The sequence below is a fragment of the Dreissena polymorpha genome, chromosome 11, assembly GCF_020536995.1.
Source record: "Dreissena polymorpha isolate Duluth1 chromosome 11, UMN_Dpol_1.0, whole genome shotgun sequence".
In the NCBI taxonomy this organism is placed as follows: domain Eukaryota; kingdom Metazoa; phylum Mollusca; class Bivalvia; order Myida; family Dreissenidae; genus Dreissena; species Dreissena polymorpha.
In genome coordinates, this window is record NC_068365.1 from 44,341,566 (window position 1) to 44,352,789 (window position 11,224).

The following is an 11,224-nucleotide window of genomic DNA, read 5'->3' on the forward strand; positions in this document are numbered from 1 at the left end:
GCGTGTAACATCCATTGACAAATTATTAAATATACATTGAAAGGTCATTGTTCACAAAACGGATCATGATATAACATGATGCAGCATTTTGTACTATATCAAATTAAATGTTGCTGAAAACAGTAGAATATTCAAATTATGGACATTTTATTCTGTTAATAATGCTATCTTTTTAACATTACAAATCAATAAAGCATGCTTAACAATAGCAGAACTCTTTTGACTTTTAATTATCTTTTCCAGTCTTTAAATCTTTACAAAATTCATTGTCCCACTAACACCATCCTATAAAACAGGTTATGGCTTCCAATTGTTAATCAACTATAAAGCATGAACAAAGGCACAAATATCGCAGTATCTTTTGCAAATGATACAAATGTCCATGGCCTCGATACGGAACAAAAAGAAAGATTTCTTGTCAGGCGGTAAGCTGAATCCAGGAGAACATTAGAAAAATTGTCCATTTAATGCGCCACTGGGCCGTTCCTATTTAAATGGGCATCATGCACAGAACTTGGCCATCCAGGGCATATGTCCAAACATTTCAAGTTACTGTCACAGACTGCTTGAAGAACTAAATTGCTGATATACAAGGACCTATGCTCAGATGTTGAAGCAGGACATGCACTGTGGGTTCCATCAACAGTCAAATCATTTTACATCATTCATGAAATCCATAGGCAATGATCTTCAGCTCATGACGAGATTCTGGAAATCTGATGTACTGCTCCATCATTGCTGACAAGACTCTACATGTTGAAATGACTGTGTAATGTTGAGTCCCTGAAATACAAAAGTAAAATTCATGCTAGAGTTTAGCCATATTAATTATGCTTGATTGCATTGAAAGCTTTAGGCTTATTAAGACATTCTAGAGTCCGTTTTCTGGGAATAATCAGTACTTTGTATATATGAAGATAAAGAGACCGCTAATAAACAGGGTTGAACCCAAAATGTTCCCATCACTAGGTGTACACCATATCCACTACGCCAGCCTGACAAAGTAAATGAAGTGAAGCTTCTAAGTTACGTCTCATTTGATTGTTAACAAGAGCACCGCCCTGCGGGTTCAGACCTCTCATCTATTTTTTTTTAAGTTGAAGGGACCTATCTCAATACTTCAATCACAAAGGAGGGAGAGGTGGGGTGGAGAAGGGTGTATAGTGTGGTGGTGTTGTCATTTAAAAATGAAAAAATGATAAAAATAAATATTTGTGTTTTTTAGCCATGTTTAAAAAAAATGGGCGGGGGGTATAGTGTGAGGGTGTGGTCATTTATTAGATGATCTTTCAAAATGAAAAAAAAAGTACTTTTTTCTTTTGGGGGGGGGGGTGGTTTGGGTAGTCTATTGTGGTATGTCAGGTAACAGTTTCTTTGTAAGGCTTGTAAAGAAGTTATGGAAATTTTAGCAAAATTTAATAATTTCACCTTGAGAGTCATGGTCATTCAAAGGTCAAGGTAAAATTCAACTTGCCAGGTACAGTAACTTATGATAGCATGACAGTATTTGAAGTTTGAAAGCAATAGCCTTGGTACTTGAGAAGTAAAGTAGATCAAAACACAAAATTTAACCATATATTCAAAGTTACTAAGTAAGAAAAGGACCATATTCCGTCAAAATGACAACCAGAGTTATTCAACTTGTCCTGTACTGTCCTCTTATGATAATTTGCGAGTGTTCCAAGTATGAAAGCAATATCTATGATACTTTAGGAGTAAAGTGGACCAAAACACAAAACATAACCAAATTTTCAATTTTCTAAGAATAAAAAGGGCACATAATACTTTCAAAATGCCAGTCAGAGTTACATAACTTTGTCTGCACAGTCCCTTTATGATAGTTAGTGTTGCAAGTATGAAAGCAATAGCTTTGACACTTAACGATTAAAATGGACCTAAACACAAAACTAAACCAAATTTTCAATTTTCTAAGTAAAAAAAGGGCACATAATTCTGTTAAAATGCACGCCAGAGTTATCTAACTTTGCCTGCCCAGTCCCCTCATGGTATAAAGTAAATGTACTAAGTTTTATACTTGATACTTTATGAGAAAAGTGGACCTAAACACAAAACTTAACCGGACACCGACGCCAAGGTGATGACAATAGCTCATAATTTTTTTTCAAAAAAAATAGATGAGCTAATAAATAAAATGTAACAGATTGCACACTTGATTACACGATTTTTCATAAATACTCCTTCAGCTTTTTGTTTACATATGAAGGCTAGGGCCACTTTCTGCGAGCCTTACAAAAAACTAACCATATTTGCAATTGTCAAGCCTCCTTCACATAAAATTTACCTTTGCTTATTCCAATATCCTTTTTCCAACAGACATTGTGCGCTCACGTACCAAACATGGTGCCACAGTTTCACAGAATTCCTACAAAACAAGGACTGTTTGTAAAACATGCATGCCCCCCATATGGGCTTTCCGTTGTAGTGACAGCCATTGTGTGAATATGTTTTTTGTCACTGTGACCTTGACCTTTGACCTAGTGACCTGAAAATCAATAGGGGTCATCTGCCAGTCATGATCAATGTACCTATGAAGTTTCATGATCCTAGCCATAAGCGTTCTTGAGTTATCATCTGGAAACCATTTTCCTATTTCGGGTCACCGTGACCTTGACCTTTGACCTAGTGACCTGAAAATCGATAGGGGTCATCTGCAAGTCATGATCAATCTACCTATCAAGTTTCATGATCATAGGAATAAGCGTTCTTGAGTTATCATCCGGAAACCATTTTACTATTTCGGGTCACCTTGACCTTGACCTTTGACCTAGTGACCTGAAAATCGATAGGGGTCATCTGCGAGTAATTATCAATGTACATATGAAGTTTCATGATCCTAGGCATAAGCGTTCTTGAGTTATCATCCGGAAACCATTTTACTATTTCGGGTCACCGTGACCTTGACCTTTGACCTAGTGACCTGAAAATCAATAGGGGTCATCTGCCAGCCCTTATCAATCTACCTACAAAGTTTCATGATCCTAGGCCTAAGCGTTCTTGAGTTATCATCCGGAAACCATTTTACTATTTCGGGTCACCGTGACCTTGACCTTTGACATAGTGACCTCAAAATCAATAGGGGTCATCTGCGAGTCATGATCAATGTACCTATGAAGTTTCATGATCCTAGCCCCAAGCAATCTTGAGTTATCATCCGGAAACCACCTGGTGGACGGACCGACCGACAGACAGACCGACATGTGCAAAGCAATATACCCCCTCTTCTTCGAAGGGGGGCATAATAAATGAAGTATACATTTACAATTCAAATTTCTTTTAAAAGAATGTGTAGGTAACTCAATTCCCTATATATTACTTTATTGTTATAAAATAAATTTCTTAATATTTAAACAGACATTTAACAAAAATTAACTTGATTCATCAAATTAATCATAATCGAATAATAGACCAGTTTCACAATATGAACACCGATTATATAGGCGATACTATTTTAAGATATCAATCATATCAACTGACGCGTCGAATTGCAGAACGAGGCTGAACGTGTAACTGCATTTTTTTTGCTATGCAAATTGCGTTGAATATCAAGATTTTAATGCGAACTGACACTGGTTACAATTAAGTCAAACATATGCATACAGACAACCATCACGACATGCTGTGTTAAGTCAATAAATTAATAAGTAATTCTTATATAAAAATTATAATACCTAAATAATAATTCAAGGACATAATAGTTAATACTATTAGTGTATATTAATAAATTATATTTAATCTTTATAAATAACAAGAGATGTGTTTGTCAGAAACACAAAGCCCCCTACTGCGCCGCTTAAAAAAAATTTTATTATTATTTTTGACCTTTGACCTTGAAGGATGACCTTGACCTTGAACTTCCACCACTCAAAATGTGCAGCTTCATGAGATACACATGCATGCCAAATATCAAGTTGCTATCTTCAATATTGCAAAAGTAATGGTCAATGTTAAAGTTTTTTTTCGGTCGGACAGACTGACATACTGACTGACAGTTCAACCGCTGTATGCCACCCTACCGGGGGCATAAAAATACGAGTTACCCATAAGCATCAGAGTAAATGTGGTCTGAAGACTAAACATTGATTATTGCACAAATGGAAGTCATAAATTAGCAGTATACAATACAAAGTATTACAAGACTACAATTCTCAAAGGTATGGATGTATTAGTGTGTGAACTATTTCATGAATCATTGAACATGTAAGAGTTGAATCAAGCATAAAATAGAAGAAAATGACACTAATGTTTAGCATTAAATTTTTGAAATATTTAAAATATATAGGTATAAAGCACTTTATAATTATGATAAAACTGGCTAATATCTATACAGTATTTAGTTTCTGACAATCTGTTTGGACAGATGACTTTCAATGTTGACAATATCTTTTATGTTTGTGACATCACGTTGTTATTTAGTAATTGTCTGCACAGTATCTGATCATAACGAGGTTATGGGTTTGTGCTGAATACAGGGGCATTTAAACGCAAGATCTATCAATAAACAAAATAATTGATCGATCGCCCAAATAATGCGCAAACAAAGAGTGTCAGATAATCCAATAAGTTTTAGACTGTCAATTTACACACACTAAGAATTGAAAGCCATACTTGGAGTGTCAGAATTTGTGCAAAAAAAATGAATACAAAGTTACAAACAAGTACTTTAATCAAGAAAATGTATTTCATATATTGGCACTTAAAATGGAAAGTATATATTAAGTAATTAACGGCTGATTCTGACAAAGTCAACTTGTGTTGGCAATATCATTAAATCGCTAAATGATCAAAAGCAGAGCAATATTGCGACGCACTATTAGAAATCTCTACACATTAAGCCTCATTCTCGAATTCTGCAAATCGTTTGACTACACGCTATTGGCTTATTGTGAAAAGGGTCTATTCACTTATAAATATTTTAAAGAAGTAGATTTTCCATCACTACAGCGGCTGCATTTTCTTAAAGGAAGTTTGGGAGTAAAATAGATCTACTCCAAGATTTTGTCACAAAAAACTTCAAACATACAACACTTTCAAGTGGAGAATTAGCCGCATTTAGTGGATGATTTAGAAACATGATTAATTTAAATTACATGTAATAGCTATTGAAAAGTTAAGTTATCCAGTTGTTCTTGCTGCAATGTGGATAAGAATAATACAAACCAATAGCTGACAAACCTGATATCAGTGATATGTTGACCTTTGAAGTTGAAATTGAGACCTGAAATCTGTCTGTATAGAGAGGCACAATTTGTTTGGCATATCTTCAACCATTACTGGCAACACACACCTACAAAATTTATATATAAATTTTATAAAAACATAAATTTATTAATAATTTTATTCATTTATTTATGATGAAATGTTTTAATCTAGGTCAGCTATAACGAAACTAAAAACGGATTAAAAACAATACCTTATTTTAATTAATAGGTTGAAAACAAAAATAAATTTATTAATATATTGACGTTCAACTGAACGAATACAAGACACAAGTACATTACATTACAATAAGTTATTATTTCAGTCGCGTTCTGAGAAAACTGGGCTTAGTGCATGTGCGTAAAGTGTCATCCCAGATTAGCACAGGCTAATCAGGGACGACACTTTCCGCATAAACTTGATTTTCGGTAAGGAGGGACTTCCTTGAAATTAAAAATACCATAAAAGCGGAAAGTGTAATCCCTGATTAGCATGTGCGGACTGCACAGGCTAATCTGGGATGACACTTTACGCACATGCATTTAGCCCAGTTTTCTCAGAGCGCGGCTCATTTAATTAACGATTGTCAACATTATGCAAATTATCCGATAGTTTTACACAATATTAAAAAGTACAAATACAAACCAGGTAATACATGTAAATGATCGTATGCAATAAAGTTATTGATCCCAATCTGATCTATTTCCGAAGTATCTGCGAATCCATCGAGTAGAAACAATAACCATGCAATTCGCTCCGCCATCTTGAAACGTTATACTTACTGAACGCACTGATTGTGTTGCATTTGTTACAAAGTATCTGATTGGTTATTTATAAGTATCGGATCCAATCAAATTTTTCGGGTAACTAGGGATTCTAACACCTAACAACCCGAGATTTGTACAGTAATTCAATGCTTAATTTTCGCGGACGATATTTGTGTTCCGCGCTTTTTGGATCTGGTATTTACTGGATTTTCTCTCTTTAATAGACTTCTTAAAATAGCATTCTACAATCTCCGCGCGATTTTAAACACTACTATTTGTACAGAGTAGATAAATAAGGTTCCGCGCGATTAATTGAGCCCGCTTTTTCTACAGGGTTGAAAAATAATTGCTCCGACGGAAAATATATGAAAGTTCCGCGCTTTTTAGATCTCGATTTGTATGTAGTGTTTTATGGCCATGCTGGCATTGGTTTTTCGCGGAAAGTGAAAGTTCCGCGAAAAATGACAATCCCGATATTTACTATATAAGTATATGTATTTTAGCGGGGGTCCCCTTTGGCTTTCCATATGAAACAACTACGCCATATACACGTTATCAATGTACCAAATGGTTCCTACCTATAGCAACCTCGCATGAAGTATTTTCTTACAAAAATAAGCTTCAGATGTCCACGATTCGGGAATTGTTTGGATATATTGTTTACCCTTTGTGTTTATTTCTTGCCGTGTAAACGACTTTTCTGGTTTCGATGTTAAACAAATGACAATTCAAGTTGTATTGGAACTCTTGTAAATACAAACAAACTGTATCGAAACAGATCCCCTTAATATACACGTATCGTAACGACGCATTTTTGTTATCCCTTCGATTTTAACACAAAATATACTTGGTTATTATATAATTTAATATAATATAATAATATTATTATATAATAATGACATTAACTGCATTTAACATTGTTCCCTTCAGACGTTGGTTAATAGTCACATTTCGACGTAAAATGTCATTTGTTTATAGAAAAGTTGTATTGGAACTCTTGTAAATACAAACAAACTGTATTGAAACAGACCCCTTAATATACACGTATCGTAACGACGCATTTTTGTTATCCCTTCGATTTAATAAGAAATATACTTGGCTATTATATAATTTTATATAATAATATTATTATACAATAATGACATTAACTGCATTTAACATTGTTCCCTTCAGACGTTGGTTAATAGTCACATTTCGACGTAAAATGTTAATTGTTTATAGAAAACACAGCGGGTGTATCATCTAAAAAGCCAGATGAGCAACATACAAATAAACTGTATGTCCCTCGATCATTTTCTTTTCGGACGTTATTACAATCGCGGTATTTTCTATACATTTATCCCGAATGATTATTTCACGAGAGTTTTGACTTAAAAGAATCTCAGCTTAACACATGTAGTTATTGCGTTAAAGGTAATATGCCCATTTAAATTAACACAGTTTGCTCCATAAATGGTAACTTTGAGTGAAAAAATCAAGCTGGGTATGCGGATACTTTGATAACAGATGGCACTTCGATACCAGATATTAACAAAAGCCACGCGCGAGAGGTAAGTTTATCAGTTTTTTTTAAAGTTATATCATAAATATTAGTTTTGTAGACAAGGCGCATGGTCGAGTTTATAAATGGTGTATCCTAATATATTGCAAAGAAAAACATCACGGAAGAATGGTAGATTTTTTCCCCAAAAATAGAAAATTCGGTCGGAAAACAGCATAAACTGGATGAACAGTAAATCTTTCAACAAAATAAAACTACTTAGAAATATAGCAAGAAATTGTTTGATATTCCAGCATGTAAAGTAATCACTGTGCTTCAAATACTGAAATTTTGATAGTATTCAATGAAATATAAACGAAGATAGAGCATGTTTTAATAGGTAGTATTCATGAAGTTGCGGATACTTTGGTTCCCGATATAGGGCACTTCGGATAACAGAGACTTTCAACAAAAAGGGCACTCTGATACCCGAGTTTTATCTTCTACCTGAAATGCATTTATGTATATTATGGCTATTTTTACCAAACATTTTGAAGTACGAATCAATTTGCATTATCAAGCCCGACACATTGGGAAATTATGCATAACGTCATTACATACACATGTAAAATATAACCAATGGCGTTGTTCGTTTTCAAAAATCTTATTACTATTATTTTTATATAATTAATATTATAAGTGCAAATTTTAAATAAGATTCAAATGCTTATTTCTGAAGTAATAAATTTCAAGTGACGACCGAAAATTATTGTCTAAAAAATAAACTTGCATTTAAGTGGTTAATTGAGATTAAGAGAATTGAAAATACAACGGATCATGTGGATCAACAATACCGTGTTCAATTGAACTTATAGCAGGACTCTAGATAAGGGGAGCAATGGGTCTTAAAGCGACCAATACACCTAATAAAATCCATTGTCATTGGTACTCATTAGAAACGCATCATGAAGACGATACTAATGCGTAGCCACAAAATTTAAAAGAGATTGGAATACTCCCTTTATATTGAGCTTTACACTTCTCCTTCCCTTTTATTATCATATTCCAAAGGGATAAGACCATTTTGCGATAATTCGTTTTTAATTTACGTCAGTACATACATTTTTAATTATTGCCTGCTTACTTTAGCAGTATTCCACAGAGAATTCTGCATTTCTGATTCACTAAATAGAGTGTGTTATATCTGGTAAATAGTGTCGAGTTATCTGGAATCGAAGTGCTATTGTCTTTGCGATGATCGGTAAAAGAAGTGTCCATGAAAAATTGGCATCCGACTCTTAAAACATTTGAATTTCCTCAAATACGTTATTCAACTAAAATTTATCATGTTGTAACATTCATTCACATATTGATCTTTTATTTCGATTAGTTGGCACGTTCTTCATTTATTTCCAAGTATTTTTATTTTGTTGAAATATGTACTGATCATTGAATTCATGACGATTATCGATGGAATTTTATCTCTTTTTTATAATCCGCTGTTTTTTTTTCACGACTTTCTTGCTCCGCAATACGAAGTACTATACCATTAATCGACCAAACAAGATTACGTGTCTGAAAACCAAATGAACAGAACATAATTGCAAAAAAGCTGAATAACTGAACTCTCGCGCATGGCTTTTGTTGTTGGTATCGAAGTGCAATCTGTAATCAAAGTATCCGCATACCCGGCGTGAAAATGCAGCCGTTAAAATGTTTTAACGCTTTGAAAACTTATTTACAAGTATATGCATCTTGCATATTTATAATTTGCAATCTGGAATCTTTCTGATGTTTTGCTTTCTTGGTAACTTAAATATAATACAATGTCTCATATATGTGTTGTCATACAGCTCATAAAACAGATCAAGGTCGTTGAATGTAATAATGTATGTATACTGAAATAAATTAACATGTTTTGATGTTTTATTTTGCGTTTCTGTTATTATCTAAATTTGCCAGTATTATGACATATTTAATTACTAGGCAATTAATAGTTGGCATTCCAGACACAGTCCACGGCCAAATAGGTTCAACGGTGCACACTTATATCATACATTCTATAAAATTGCATGATTTAGCGCCTGTTATCATACCATATTTAGATGCACAATGTTGGAACACTAATGTTAAAATCAGTGTAACAAACATGAAGTATTGGTAATGTTTGAGATACAGCCAAACGGATTGACGTTTTCAGTCGCTATTGATCATTCATGCTGACACCATCAATCAGAGTGTCGGCGATATCCAACCCGGCAACTAATATTTTAGGCAAATATACAATATGTAATTTTCCAGGGACTGGCATTTCGTGATATTGATGACCTTAACGATTCATTTGCCAAAATGAATGGATGTATTTACAGTTTATGTTACTATAAGAAACCAGATGCATACATTTTGAACAGCTAAACATGTGTTTTTTTCCTAAAATAATATAAACTAAGTACATTGAAATGTGTATTTCTATATTAAGTTATTATTCAAATAGCTATTAAACTGGTATAGTCACGGTAGAAAATAAATGAGAATGAGATATGAGTAAAAAAAGTGTTAACTATGGATATTGATATTTTACCTGTTTTTAAAATACTTACACACACTACTCATATACCGCTATATGCAGTATTAATTCATACAAACGACTAGTAAGCATTTTATTAATACATACAAATAAGTACAACAGTCTTAAAAGCCCAAAGCCTTAAAACTAATGACTAACTTTATGCTGTAAAATGACATTTACTGGTCTGTTTTTTTGTGGGTGTTTAGTTGCTTACTTGTATTTTGTTATTAAGGCTGTATGTGTGTTAGATCAAATTAGTTAACATAGTTTATTCATATTTTAATTATTTTTATTGCAAAAATAAGATATTTGTTTAATTGGAATGTAAGACAAATATACTTAAATGTCATATTTTGCAAAAAATAAACGTGTATCAGTGCGTTGATTTGTACAAAACAATACACTACAATGTTTCCAGTAGCATCATGTTTATCAACTGATAAGTGCAATAGTATATCAACGATACTTAAGAACAACCAATCACCTTTGAACTAAATAGCCTTAATTGACTTGAAGAACAGGTATTTAAATCGATTGTTGACAGTCATGATCTAAATGTATTATCTGTTTCATATATGGACTCCGCATTTTAAGTTTATCCTTATTTGTTTCCAAATAAGAGCATGGACCAAATCAACTAAATACACCAAAAGTAGTATATTGCCGATTGTTATTAAATGTATTGCTTTAAAAACAAGTTTTGATCTAATCAAACAGAAATTAAACCCCGTTACTTTTGTTTTGGTCTCTTACCGCCTGTACAGAAATACTGTCTGTATCAGTAAGGTGATCAGGGAGATGTTTCATTTGGCAATAAGTGAACGTTGTTTTAAGTTAATAACATTTATTGGGCACCTGTTAGCAACTTAAACTATATAAAAGAAAAATGATAGACCGCAAAAAAACGGAGTTATTATCCCTTTATATTTTTTTATGAATTTGACTAAGTAGTTATAACAATCCGTTTGGTAGATAACGACATATGCTTAAAGTATTTCATAGTTGTAGCGATTAGGTATGTATAAAAAATGTGATTTTTTAATATTTTGATACTTTAATCCAAAGGTAACCGGATTACATTTATAGTTTTTGAAGCCCGTTTGATACGTACGCTCAGATGGTGTTGGCGTTATCGCCGGAACATAATGAATTCCTGTGTCGCTTATGAAGGCAGACCAACCAATGCAATTG

General features: G+C 33.4%; 1 long non-coding RNA gene across 2 annotated transcripts; it reads right to left on the reverse strand.

Moving 5' to 3' along the window:
* Positions 1 to 215: 215 nt before the first annotated feature.
* LOC127850868 (uncharacterized) lies at positions 216 to 6,350 on the reverse strand. Of its 2 annotated transcripts, XR_008035545.1 has the most exons (4): positions 5,863 to 6,350; positions 5,194 to 5,305; positions 2,303 to 2,383; positions 216 to 783 (listed from the first exon to the last, which is right to left on the reverse strand). It is a non-coding gene; the product is annotated as an uncharacterized LOC127850868 (long non-coding RNA). The 2 variants fall into 2 exon arrangements; XR_008035544.1 differs by lacking the exon at positions 2,303 to 2,383 and having other exon boundaries at positions 5,863 to 6,348.
* Positions 6,351 to 11,224: the final 4,874 nt, after the last annotated feature.